This window comes from Echeneis naucrates, chromosome 3 (assembly GCF_900963305.1).
Source record: "Echeneis naucrates chromosome 3, fEcheNa1.1, whole genome shotgun sequence".
NCBI classification, from domain to species: Eukaryota; Metazoa; Chordata; class Actinopteri; order Carangiformes; family Echeneidae; genus Echeneis; species Echeneis naucrates.
In genome coordinates, this window is record NC_042513.1 from 5,099,960 (window position 1) to 5,114,893 (window position 14,934).

A 14,934-nucleotide genomic window follows, 5' to 3' on the forward strand; every position below is an offset into this window, starting at 1 on the left:
CTGTGAAAATTACTATTTTTTAAGTGCTATGGAAAGTAAAGAACTCTTTTCTGAACTTCTTCGGGTGCAACACATCTGCATGCACATAATGAGGAATTACATAAAACGCGAAAGCAAATGACATCTCGGCCCTTAAACACCTTAAGTTTTAGTGACATGGGTGTATTTCGGCATTTTCTCTCCCTGCTCTCTTGGCTTATGAGACAAAGCCTCTGAGAGAATGGAAAGAATGAGCTTGGTCCAAGGACACTGTGCCTTTCAGTCTGGCCAGCACTTAGCGAGGCAGTGAATCCACAAGGCCCAGAGGGCTCAGTCGAGACTTTTCTCACAATAAGGTGTCTGGGGAGGCGGGAGTGGCATAGCCAGGGGCACTGCAGCTCTGCTCTTTTCTCCACTCAGCTGGGCCCAGTGCACATAATACTCATCCCCATGCCACAGCACACCAAGCCAGTGACAACGTGAGAAAACAACCGTCAAACAGTGCAGAGCAGATGAAGCGTGTCTCCTCACTTCTCTGGGTGCAAAAAGCACACAGAGTCTACATCAGACACACACAAACTAAAACAATCAGTGACACAAATGAGGGTTCACTCTGAACTTATAGTACATGCAACCACATTCTAGTGCATATTTACATACTGCACACCTGTGATCAGTGGAAGTGGAATAGAAACAGTATTAAAATTAATGCAAAAACAAATGTTTATACAACAGTCACTGGATGAACACAACTGTCTTTTTTATTGTATGAATACAGTATATGTAAATTTTACTGGCATGCGAATCCCTCAGCAGGCTCGCTAAACAGTTAAGTAGCAGGAGAGAAAGGGAACTAGATTAAGCCATGCTATGTTTCTATCTTTATCTTTGGTCCTATTCCATAACCCTTGGCTTTTACTCTGTGTGCTTGCATTTCCTCAGCTGTGCCTGCTGTCTACAGTCCCATTGTGGTCAGAAACAACTGAACATAGCCTATGGACCAAAGGTGCAGTTTGGAGAGCAAATGACCAAATGCAGGAAAAAGTGACTGAGCCACATCGTGTTTGATCTTTGCCAAACAATAAAAAAAAAATAAAAATAAAATTAAAAAACAAGAATTTCTTTAAAGTGAGACTAGACCATGATTCAAGGGCAGGCCTTTTAGTGAAGGAGAAGTAGAGAGGATAGACATCACTAAGTTGGCCTGGACCAGTCTGAGCAGCACGGCAGCCCTTTTGACGAATGAGCCTCTGCCAAAAGTTGCCTCTGCCTAACCAAGTCTCCCACCATCTGCAACAAATGTGCTCTATTAAAGCAGTACCATATGGACAACAAGCTAGCTATTAACACGGCTTCAGCACATCCCCTTAACCTAGCCCAGATTTCAAACTTCCAGTCAAATTGACTGCTGATTTAATGCACCGCCAGCAGCCATGTGGGTCTTGGCACGAGCTGGCACCCTCAGCCTTCAGTCATTAACAGGCTCACGTAGTGCACACCACACAGTGAGACACAGAAGTTAGCTACATAAACCCTACCAGAAACTACATCCTAGGTTACTTGCTATGTCTCAGAAGAAAACTTATATGAAGAAAAAGTTGCAATATCCAAAAGGAGGCTTCAAAGTGCAACATCCAGCGCTGATCCAACGCCAACTTTCTTGAGACAAAGCCATGGCTCAAAACACTATTGTGCTGAGTGGAAACAAGCTTATGAAGTAGATCTACCCACAGAGCTGCTGTAGTGGCAGCCTAACTGGTAGCTTATGGCTTATGGCTCAGTTCTTCCTATTGCCTCTGCATGGATCCAAAATGGCAGTGATTAACCCTGCAGGGTGTGATGGGGGGGACTTTAATCCCTGTGGTCCAGGCGGCCATGTTGACGCCTCTTCCCGTTCTGAGTCATGTAGGGACCCACCCACTGCTCACAAAGCCATGCTCTCTTCTCTTCAACCATTACGCTACAGCTATGAGCCCTCTGCTCTACGACCCAGAGACAACACACACACACACACACACACACACACACCAAATCAATTATAGTTGTGTGGTTTTAACCCGACTCCAAAGTTCAGTAAATTTAGTTTGTTTATTTTTTCTCCTCCTGTCTTAGCTGCTAAGATACTGTACATAATTAGTGTGGAAACTCGTTTCTTCTTTCTGAAGCTTGGGTATATACGGTACTGTAAACTCAAACAGCATTAGTCATGGCAAGAGCCAGAAAACAGTTTATTTTTACTTTACGTTTTGATTGCTGCTTTGGTAATTATTAACCAATTTCAATGATAAGATTTTGTCACATTGACTTTTTTTAACCAATATTTAAAAATGAAATTTTAATGTCCAAAAATGTGGGGGATTTTTTTTCAGGCTATTTACATATATATATATATATATATATATATAAAGACTGTCATCATTATTATTAGTAATAGAATTAATAGTAGTAGTACTATAAATGATCATGTTGGTATTTTCTTTAAAAGCCTCTAAATGTAAACTGCCATTACTAAAATTTTTGCTTTTGAATATGAAACACAAGATCATTGTTCCACAACATCTCTGCCGGCAGTGTCCCCAGGCAAATTGAAGTGATAAGTTAAAGACTGCTTGATGACGGTCTAATTAAATAAGCCTTTTTGTGCTCTCAGTGGAGCAGTGCAATGTGTGAAAAGGTACTGTTTGATCAAGAAGTGGGAGATTCAAGGTGGGGGGGGGGGGCAGCTCCACACCAACACCCACTCATTTGAAATATGGTGATATCTGTTCCAACACGTGTCCATACACACTGACATATATGTGTATACACCTACTGCGTACCACACACACACACCTTATGTTACCTTTACTGATGGCAGTGGTGTCCCATTGACCACCCCCAACCCCTAACACACTCACACAGACACACCACACACACCTCACTCAGAGCTGCCAGATGAGTAGTGAATTAATTTGTGTGAGCCACTCCAGCATTAGGAAGGTGTGTTGAAAGGTGTCTGCTCATGTTTCAAATTAAACGCGCTGCTGGTCAGCATTAGCACCTCACCACCCGTCGGCAACTGACACTTAGGGGGTGGGGGGGATGGGGAGGAAGGAGGGAGCCCATCCACCGTTCACACTGGAATAATTAGAACATGTCAGGAAGAATTAATTTCCTCATTTTTCAAAAGGATACACAGAAATTACCATGTTATTATATGACAGGGTCCCTGGGAGGATTGGATTAAATTTGATTTCTTGCGCAGCCCACACAACAAATTAAAGTCATAAATAAGATGGAAAGAAGCAGGGCACAGAGCATATGTTTATGGCAATGAGTGAAGCCAAGGGACCAGAAACAACTATCTTCATTTCATTTTATTTAAATCAGGCCGACACCGTGTGTCTGAATGACAGCAGTTGCTAATGGGCTGAGATTAGAGGTTCCTTGATATTAACACAGAGATCCAACAACTCCAACTAAAAAGCAAAGAGGCGTGCAGGGTGCAAGATACTAGATGAGCCTGTTCTGTACAGAGTGACCAGCTATTGCTTCATCCAGGTCTTAGCACCACAAAATATTCTGAACTTGTTTATCTTACTTCACTGTTCAATCATTTCTCAGGGTATATTCATTTATTTATATATATTTTTTACGCATCATAGATGCCTTTGACAGTCTTATGCTGACCGTTGTCTGCTAGTATCTGATTCTGGCATTTCACATGTCCTGCTCAGGCAAATCTCAGTCAAAAAACCCAAAAACAAATGCCACGTTTATAAACAATTGCATTTGTAAATTGATTCGAAACAAAAATGTGAAATTTTGGATTTGATTTAAATACCTATTGCATGGTGTTCATGGATTCATTTATCTTCAACTGTTTGTCTGTTTCCAGGCTGCAGGGGTGCTGGAGCCAATCCCAGCTCACTCTGGGTGAGGGCGGTGTCACCCTGGACAGGTCACCAGTCCATGACAGGGCCAACACACAAAGACAGACAGAGGCCAACAACCACTCACACTCACACTCAGACCTACAGACAAACTCCCGGGAACCAAACCCGCGACCTTCCTGTTGTGGGGCAACAGCACTAACCACTATGCCGCATGTATGCCGCCCCTACTGGAGATTATAATGATCTATTTCAAATAATCTGTTTAAAATGATATAAAGTCCAGTTTGATGAAAATTCAGCTGCCCCAATCTAGCAAAAAAATAAATAAAAAATACTGGACAGCATCTCTTCTCTTCGAGTGTAGATCAGACTTGTTAGTTTACTATTACAATCTCATAGTGGACTGGCCTGGAGTTTTTCAACTGTTTTAAAATGGGCTGTCATTAGAGCTGAGCACTCCCATGGGCACAAAAAACTTTAAATAATTTGTGAATCAATTAACTGGCTACTCAAAACGCAACAGGGATTTCACACTCTGGGGTCGTGGTGCATTATCAGTTAAAGATGATTCATGGCGTTTTGGGAGAAAAGTTCATGGTTGAAATCATTAATTCATTTTACCATACTTTTAGTTATGCATTACATTCCAGCTGGTGTAGCAAGAAGATTAATGGCATGTTCTTTGGTACTGTTTTCAGCTGTACACATCTACTAGGTGAAATTAAGTCCTGCAGTACAAGGGAAAAAACCCTGTGAACGGCAACAATATCCACATTATGGATTTGTTCTTATTAGGATGAAAGTTTCACGATTAAATTTCATGAAACTTTCAATAAAACAATAAGAAATAACAATAATTATTATTGATATGAAATCATTAGAAATATTTAATCATTTGTCTCAGTGTTTCACAAGCCATTAAGTGAGCTCAGACAACACCCAACCTCAACAAAATACGTGAAACATATTTTTGGTTAGCCACTTTAGAACAAGGTTACTTGTTGTATTAATGTTTAATACAGAGAACAAGCTATTAATCGAACCCAGACTTTGGGAAGATGGACAAAGTTCAGGGGGGTTCACCACATTCTCACCAGGTAATGAATAATATCCAACAATTAGTTTTTCAAATTCACACTGGGATTCTTTGAAGTAATTGAGGCTGCTGAAATTGAAATATTTGTCAGGAGGTCGAGCAGTCCCTATTTAGAAACATTTTGACCATAATCACTGCAGGGTCAGCAGACTCAAGAGGCTGATTTGATGAATAATAGATGAGGAATAACCATTCAAAGGTTATTCATTTTCATTTTATGGTGAAGTGCAATTTATTTAATTCCTGATCAAATAGCTCCTCGGAATTCTCCCCTTCAGTAGTGCCATTGATAGAGCTGCAGGATTTGCTGTTTGTTAGATGAATGATACATCACAACAAAGAGTGTATAGTGTGTGTGTCTATTCACATGGTCAAACACATCCTCAGGTGTTTCCAAATGGGACTGCAGGAGTGTAATTAAATTTGTTCTATAACCACTCCAGACACAAACTAAATTACTCTCTGTCATGTTCTGCGATTAATTAAAGCTGTGGGTCAATGGATCTAGATTTCAGATTGTAAAAGGATCCAACAGAATGTCTCAGTGGAGTGATATGGCAATGAATGCGAGCCCACCAGGGCTTCATATTGTATTTTATTTTGTAACATATACTGACAGATGTCCAATAACATTACAGTGACTTAAGTCCGTAGAATCAAAACTTCAGGGGTCAATTTATTGACTACAAGAGGAGGCTCATCTTAGCTGGACCAGCAGGGGACAACACACAAGCAGGACACCAACAGGGGTACATCAATCATATCTTGTTTGTGTCTATAATTTTTGAGGACTATTTTGTCTTTTATATTGGTGGTATTTACTTTAGTGAGGGCAGCGGCTTTAGGTTACATTAATACTAAACACATCATCCACACGATTCAACAACTGAAATGACCCTAAATGTTTTCACGATTAGTAGTCACAAATGTGTTGTTTATAAATTAATATTCACTAATTACTATTTTTTTATCCTCCAAGTGGTGCATATGTATTCATTCAACTAAGATGTCTTTTGCATCAACATCCCTGTCAGAAATGGCAGAGCTTTACATTTGAATAACTTTAATTAATTATATTCAGATTTTATGTTGAAATACATGTAGAGTACATTTAGGAAGGTCAAGCCTTTCACAACAAATGCAGCAGCACTAGCATGCGGCAGAGTCACTTCGCGGGTAGACAGGTGCATGTTCATCAGAGCAGAAGACAGTTTGACAGAAATGACATGAATGAACAATGGTAAATGGCCATGAACTTTGAATTCAGAGAGGTTTCCCTGCTATTATTGGAGAGCTTCTCAACCACATTAATAGAATTCCCATGATATCGCCAACTGACATTTGGGAAAAAAAAAAAAAAGAGAGAGAAAAAAGAATAATATGAACTAAGTTCCTCACCTTTATTTGTTTAATATCTAAGATACAATTTTATTTGAAAACCTCCATGAGCAGCAGCTGAGCAAAGACCTTTAAAGTAATATGATATTTATGCAGAGAGGACTTAGACCACTTTTATACTATCACATACTTTCAGTTGAATTATTTTCAGAGAGAAATTAAGATAGATGTTCAAAAATTGGGCCGGATAGTTACATATTATTTAAATTACTTATTCTGTCAAAATAATATGTAGGCTCCAAATATTTGAATGTTAATTTTAGCTAATTAAAAATCTAATTCTCAAATTTTTGATCCAAGTCACCCATAAAAAAATTTTGAAAGACTTTTCTTCAAAGGTTTATATGTTTTTTCCTGAACATTAAAGCAAAACTGTAAGACTTTAAATAGCTAAACCCAAATTAAAATTAAGTCTTGATTTGTCTTAACATGATGTGAAAAAAGGAGAATGAAAATGAACATCCCAGTAATCCCGACACAGAACTGAAGCAAAAACAAATTACCAGAAAAATAAGTTGGAGGATCTAATGGTGATACAATTTGTATGTACGTTTGTGCCTATATAGTAGTCTAATTGTGCATACATTGTGTGCCTATCCAATTGTCCACCTCATTTGATGCAGGTGTTCATTGTGGGTGAAAGACAGCAGGGGTGTGAGAGACATGTGGCAACACAGAAACAGCTGAAAAGTCAAATTGATACTTACAAAAACTGAAAGACTCAATCCCCAGCTTCCAGCGATCACTGGTCGGCTGATTTTGAATTCATGTAAATAACCTGAAATGTAAGCAAAAATAAGAGACGAGGGGGCTATATTTAACATGTCCTGGAATGCCACATTGTATAATTTTTATCAACAATTATAGGAGGCTTAATAATATATTGTTAAAATTCCACAGAGAAAATCCAACATTTAATTATTACCCCATCAATAACTTTGAATAGCGTCCAGTTGATAGAGAAGCACAAGTGAATTTGTAACATAGTTAATGTCAACAAAGGTCTGAGATAACTGTATTTACTGACATCAAAACAAACAGACAGAACAAGAGGAAGCGAACCGAGGCCTCAGCGCTGTTGGCTGAGGGTCAGAGTCTCCACAGTTGAGCGAAACAGTTTTGTTAGCATCTGACCTCCAGCCATCACAGCTGTCATCAGTAGGAATCCATTCTGGACAATGTTTAAAATCTACTTCTCTGCTACCTCATTAATCTGTCTTCCACTTGGTGGAATCTACTAATAAACAGCTTTCCTATAAAGCACTTATTTCATAAAATTTTGCACTCTCTCTTCAAGCACTGCCTGCTAATGATTTATTTAGGGGGCCATGCTCTGCTAGTTTCAGCATGTCTGTTGATGGGCTGCAAGTTAAGAGCTTTGTTAGAGAATGCACAAATAACACAGAAGTTCAAGTGCACTGTAAGTGTATACAGTTTTAGGCATCATCTGAACCAAATCCAAGTTGTTGCGCTGCTAGTCCAGGAGTAATGAAAATGGAGAGAAAACAATTCATTGATGGGGCCATCTAGCTTGAGGGATAAGGATGCTGTGAGCTTATTCATGGTCATTTTCTCACATTATCTTGTTTTTCCACAATAAGCCAAGATCTCATTACCAGCTGATTTATAGAATTAGTCCTCCCACAGCACTGCCAATTAAACAAGGCCAAGGGTATTTAAGGTCACGCTTAACTGATCTGTCACTAATTTGCACCACAGCACCTTAGTCTCCCATCGGCAGGGCAAATAAACCACCAACAACAAGACCAGATAAATGTACCAACTACCACTACATTGTTGTCAGAGCGCAGCATGGAGTCTGCTGCGTGGGAAGCTGGAGGGTGAAAAGAATGAGCCAGATAAAGGCAAGAGTTGCAGACAGGTCTGAATGTGGTAGCCTTGAGGCTGGAGGTGACAATGGGGGAGAGGGGACCCAGGTGACCCCAGCTGAATGGAAAGCGGTTACATGAATAGCACCTCTGAGTTTAAAATCTACTCCTGCCTCTCAAATGACGCTAAGCACAGACTATTTCACTGTTTTGAACTGCGCTCCAGCTGCAGCCACCCACTTTTGTATTCACACATACATACACACACCATTAATTTATATTAGTAGCTATTCAGTCTACACAATAATTCTTGCCTACTGGATAACAACATATTACATGGATGGTAATTCAATAAACCAGCCTTTGTCAAACATCTGACTATAGGCTTAATTCCTCTTGTGCCTATAAAAAAAGAGTGCTCTTTTAATTACAGTCGATATTATCAGACCTTTGAGTTCATAATATGATGTTGATTGAGAGCAACGAAGTATAATAAATGAGAAATGTATTCCTTATTCATTGGTTATTTAAGTTAATTATTTGTTAGAAAGGGAAAAAATGAATTTATAAGTATAAATAATGAGCTAACCCAAATGATATTATAATGAAGCAAATGTAGTAATCCCTGTGGTGTAATAAGAGTCAGTGTCAACCGGCCAATTGTATCTGCACGCAGCAGCTCTTCTCCTGCTGTGAATTAGACCTACAGGCTGGAGACATAAAACACCCCCCGCCCCCCCACCAAATCCCAATTAAAGGACTTGGAACCTATTCCACACAACTGGCGTCAACCCCAAATTAAAATTACCTTTCATTACATTTTCATAAATAAATTGTCAACACAGTAGTATTATGTGGTTTTTTTGTTTTTTTTTTTCACCGAACAGTAGCTGTTTGGGTGAGAGGAGGAAATGAGGCACAAAGACTATTTTCTGTTAACATAATGTCACTATACTGGACTTTTAGCTCTCACATGCAAAATCCAAATAGACAGAGGGAGCTGACATCAAAGGAGCCGGGACAGAGAGCTCACATCCACCTGTGGCATTTCTGTCAAAGAGTGGCCTTTTTCTTTAGCTTTGGCTAGTCATAGCTTTCTCCCTCTCTGTCTCTCTCACTCACCATCACGCACACACACACACACACGCACGCACATGCACTGAGTCAGTAAAAACACAGCAAAGAAACTATTATTTGGCTTGATCTCAAGGCTGATCCACCCTAGTTTGGCAATTTGTCCTTAAATTTGCGTAGTTCAGACACACACTTACCATACACATATGCAGTTTGTCTGAGCAAAAGACTAAAGTCAGATTCCACATTTCTGCAGCGGCCCAGTGGTTGAAATATAAGGTTAAATCATTCACTTGTTTTAAACCCTCCCACGTAGAAGCTTCTCATGTATCCTTATATTACACGTCAAACAGGCTGAATGCCTGCTGGAATTGCCACTTGAGCTAAAGCCTCTTGTGCAGAATGTGAAGGAAAGCAGTTTCACCACCACAGCACAGCAAGATTCACTTTCAAATAACTCACCCTCCAAATTCCAGACATGTGTTCATTTTCCTTGACCAAGACAAAGAATTATGGTTTTTGAAAATCATGTGACAGTGGTGCAATATCAACAGACTGTACAGCACAGTGGAGATCAACTACAACAAGCTGTCCTGAACAAATCCAGGTTTTTATGTTTCATAAATTTTTGTTTACTCAATACTGCATCATTACTATTGGTTTGGGGCAAAAATATTTAAAGTGCTCCTAAGTGTGTCAGGATCTTAGTGTCTTCCCTCCCCTCATTGTCTTGTCTTCCTGTCTTGTTTGTGTGTCTGGAGCTGGGCAGCACTGGAGTCACTACTTTCCTGCACACCTGCCAGTCATCTGCAATCAAGCCACCTTCTCTCCTCTCTGGATAAAAGCCTGGTTCAGCGCACTACTCATCACCAGATTGTCTGTTTACCCATGTGGTACCACACCTTGGCTCCAGATGAGTTTCATGTTCATGCTTTGTGTTTCTAACTCAGCTCTCCTTTTGCAATAAAGTCCCCAGATCCTGTACTCCTGTTGTGACTCTGAGTCCTGGACTCCTCTCCTCCCTGTTCAGCCCAGCAACCTGCCTTCCTGCTTCCACTGCTCCTCTAGCCTTTGGAACACTCTCCCCTTGGATCTCCCCAGTCAGCAAACCCACCCTGTTCTGCTGCAACCACAATCACCTGGACAGCTAAGCCACTCACAAGACAGACTCTGCATCCAAAATCCTTTTGTTTAATGAATCCACCACCTTGTCAATTAATGTGAACTGTCTTTTGTCTGCATTTCGGGGTACAATATTCGACTCGTTTCGACAAAGTGGGTCTTTGTATGTTTGTCATTTTGCTCCATATGTGTACATGTATGCAAAATGTGCAATTCACCTTGTCGTACCTGTGTGTGGATATGCATTAGGCAAGCCAAAACTTGTACCTCAACTTCTGTTTGGAATTCATCCAGATCTGCAACATGTAAAAAAAAAAATCCTCCCAATCCTCCATGCCAAATCCTCACTCTCTCCTGCTTCCAAACAAGCTAAAGTAGGAATTCTGCAGAGTTAGTTATTTTGACAATGGAAGTAATCTATGCCATCAGCAGCCTGCTCCTTACCTGGCTGCAGCGTGGTTATCTCTGCAGAAGCAGCAGCCACAGGCAGGCCAGGGACAGCGCAGGGGAGTTTGGGGATGCAATGAGGTGGGGCTGTAACACTGGTCCCATGGGAAATAGGGAAATGGGAGGTAGAGGATGGTAGGGGTGTAGCGTGGCGAGCAAAAGCGTGAAGTGCAGAACATTCTAGCTACAGAAATGCCCTATATAGTGATTGAACATGTGTGATTGTCTGTTAAATATCCAGTTCCATACAGTCAATCCTCTCTGCGGTAGCATCATCTGTGAAATATGAAACGACAGCTTCTATGCAGAAAGTAATCACCGTAGCCGGGATTGAGAAGACATTGCTGTGCAGGAGACAGCCAGAGTTCAGGTAAACTGTGGCCCCTTTGGCATGGAGCACAGAGATTGAGGTAGTATTTGTTGAGTCATGGTCACCTCTTAAATTAATTCACTTTCCAGCAGATTGATAAACTTTAGACAGCTATGGACAAATGATAAGTCCAGTGCTATGTTAAAAAGATGCGCTGTATTTCTGCAGAAAATCCACCATGTCATTGAGTTATTTGATGTAGGAACAGCTCTTTTTGTCTTTCCTGTATCTCTCAAAATGCCTTTTTCTCTGGCTACATCTGTCCTTCCAGACTAGACATTCACAAACTGTCTTGCACCAGGGTGACAGGAATGACTACCATAGTGTCACTCCAGTTAAAATATCTTTGTTGAGATGAAAACTGTGACAGATCTGGAGAGCAATAATGTCAGGAAGAAAAAAATATCTCCCCTGTTTGTTACAAGCAATAGCCCGATAAAGATACAGTGCTGTGGCTGCACAAGGGCTTGTGCGCTGCTCGGCAAACACATTATCTGTCATTTCCTTTGCGTCAAGTACCAAGAATAAAAGTCTGTTTGCTGAGCAACTGGGTTGAGGGATAGTGAAGTGAGGGAAACCACCAGCAAATAGAATGTTTTCCTCCACGGTGGACGGCCTTCAGTCCCCAGTGCTCCTAACAGGCGCATGTGCAACCCATCAATTCTCTTTGATTCCCTCTGATATATTCTTCACTTCAAAGACTGTAAAGACGTAGAACACAGAATAGGCTTGTCTTTTCTCACACTGATGAGACCTCTTTATCTTCCAAGATATGAGCACACATTTATTTTTCTTTCTTTCTTAGTCTGGGGTTTATGTTTCTGTGCACGTTGGTGATGCCTTTCCCTCTCTCCTAGGTAATGTGTTTATTTTTCTGAACCCATCTTCTAGTTTACCGCGCGGTGGCATTTCTCCCCTCTTATCGCCTGGCCCTCGTGGGGCACTTTAGCCCCTCAAATCCTGTTCACCATATACTCGTTTTAGAATCTGTGAAATGAGTGCAATAGAAGCGTGGACACAATGTCTGCTTGTGTGGCTACTGGACTCAAATGGGCTTGGTGCTTTTTTGTCCAGGGAGATGCATAAATGGAAGTTTTTAACACCTCAAAGGAGGCTGGGCCTTTGTGGAGCCACACTAGAGAAGCCTGCCAGTCTCCCGAGGAGCCAGACACACTGAGTGCTGCAGGACAAAGAGCTTAGAGGAGGAGAATAAGCAGGGGCATCACTCTGCTTTGGGCACCAGACTGACACACGCATGTACACCCACATATGTAGCTACGCTTACATACACATGAACACAAAATTGCAACAACTGAAATTGCTTGTTTCAACTAACTCAAATACCTGTATGATCAAAAGAAACTGATACCTTGGATATATACGATAACATTTTAAATCTGATCAATTACCTGACACCATTCTTGCACCTGCCGTGCAACCTAGTTAAAATTAGAAATCAAACAGCCTGTCGAAGTAAGCAAATAAGAGAGACTCACATTTTCCCTCAGTTAAAATACAATGCTATCTGTAAATAGACTGACATGTGATTGTACAAACACGCTTGATAAAAGTGACAAATACAACCACCACACAATCTCCACCATTTCCTACTTATTGATTTCACCTCTACTATTTGAAAATAAATCCCTCATTTCCATCTCAATTTTCCTTATTGAAATTATTTTTTTATTCCAGAGAACAACCCGACAGCTGGCATTTACAATCAGTCTTTATGCTGTTTAGATATCTACAATAAACATTTAGATGCAAATAACTCTGCCTTGTACAAAGGACTCGCAACTCTGTCAGAAGCAACATAATCAACCTACAATTGTCTCCTGGCTCCAAGTGGTTTGCACTGACAAGGCCTAAGCTGTTAGCATCTGTATTCAAATGATTCCCTATTTCAGGCACGGTTTAGTGTGGATATTTTCCAACAGTACAGCACTGAAAATCAATCACATGGTGAATTAAACCAGAAAGGAAATAACTGATCCATAAATGATCAGGTTACAACAAGGCATTGGTGTCCTCAAATTATTCAGTGTTTTCCTTGTTCGGGGAGAAGCAGGACACACATATTTGTTAGCGGCCTTTTCCACCAATGGCTTGTATTACTGTTGCACATTTTTTTGATTTGCAAAGCCTGGCTTAGGCTGACAGACAATCATTTTAGTAGCAAGCTCAGCACAGTCCTGGCACAAAACTTTAACTGAGGGTGTGGGAAACCTTTGTGGCTTGCTACAACGTAAAGGAAGCCCTAAATGGGCTGTAGTTTCCATATTCCATTTTAGAAAATTATTCTTATATACATATAACACATCATCACATATAACAGCATTTAATTAGACTCTGCCTAAAAAATGGGATAAAAATCCCATTAAAAAAAAAATCATGTAATTTTACTCAAATGAAAAAAATGACAAAAGGGAGCAAATGCAGAGGAAAGCACCTGTACCTGAGAAAAAAAAATCTAAAGGTCGAAGGGTTATGGTAAATAAATTCAACAAAAAAGCCAATCCTGAACTGTAGTATACATATGTATCCACGGTGTAAATCTGAAAGTGATGGGGGCATATTCTTTTTCATTGGTCCACGGGCCCCTGTACAGCCATTTTAACTATTAACATTATAACCTCTGTTTTTTCATTTTATTTACAGTTGCAGAGGTCATTTGTCTTTTTCAAAACCTACAATTAATAGTAGCATTTCCAAATGCAAATGAGTCCATTTAGGGGGAGGGAAAATGATCAGTTTGAGAATATTTGTGCCTTCTTAATCTTCTAAAGAGGGAAATGATTTAAAAGGAGGACACAAATCTCAAGTGACATGGCAAGAACTATCGGGCACTTTCCTCTCTCCCTTTCTCTCCATTCCCCCTTTCTTTTCTCATCGCACTCATGCCCCCCACCCCACCCCCTTCCTAACTTGCCCCACCCTCCAACCCTGTTACCCTGAGGGGGTGGAAGGACTCGGAGTAAGAGACAAGGAGCTGAGAGTAGGGCTCTGGTTTGTTTGTCCCCTCAGAGGAAACAAATGTAGGGTTTGAGCCACTGATCACTGGTATAATTGAGTTTAACACTCCTTTTCTGGATTAAAAAAGAGCCTTTGAAATGAAAGGTCAAATTACCTCTACAGTCAGGCAATAAATAAGTCAAACAAGGTAAGAGGTTCCTGCCAGCATATGTTAGTGGCAAATTTAATTAGTGAAAAAACAGGAAGCTTTATTGAACACTAGTTCATTCTATACTGCACTGAACAAAAGCAGTGTTAGACTTCCAAATGTGAACGAAAGAAGGAGTCAGTAATATATGATATATATATATAAATATTACCAAGATGTCCACAGTCATTTGCACATAATTACACTACATCGGGAAAGAAAGTCTGAGTCTGTACCGATTTTAATTAATGATTTCTTTCCCATTATGCAATGTATCCTCTCGGCCTGTTGTCTATTGACTGCAGCACGAGTAAACGGAATGGGCATAAGGTAAGGCAGCAGTCTGAAGTGGGAGCTCAGAAACAGCCGAGCTACGCACAGAACAAGGGAAAGAGAGAAAGACAACCCTTCTCTGCACTGAACAAGTTACAATGTGGCCTTTGTGACATAATGCACTCAACACAGCAGATTGTGGAAAATAATCCAAAATTTACTGGTTCACATATCCAGCAATAACAAGTGACATCACAACCTGTACCATATATGCCATGTTTCTGGGCACATTTTGCATTTAGTGGAGA

At 40.4% G+C, this 14,934-nt stretch overlaps 1 protein-coding gene across 2 annotated transcripts in view; it reads right to left on the reverse strand.

The window, feature by feature from the left end:
• The window catches only part of sox6 (SRY-box transcription factor 6), a 122,013-nt gene that overhangs the window by 95,149 nt on the left and 11,930 nt on the right, over positions 1-14,934 (reverse strand). For both annotated transcript variants that reach the window (XM_029497809.1, XM_029497808.1), the window contains exon 3: positions 7,056-7,126. The gene's annotated coding sequence lies outside the window, so the exon portion shown is untranslated. The remainder of the gene's footprint in view (positions 1-7,055; positions 7,127-14,934) is intronic.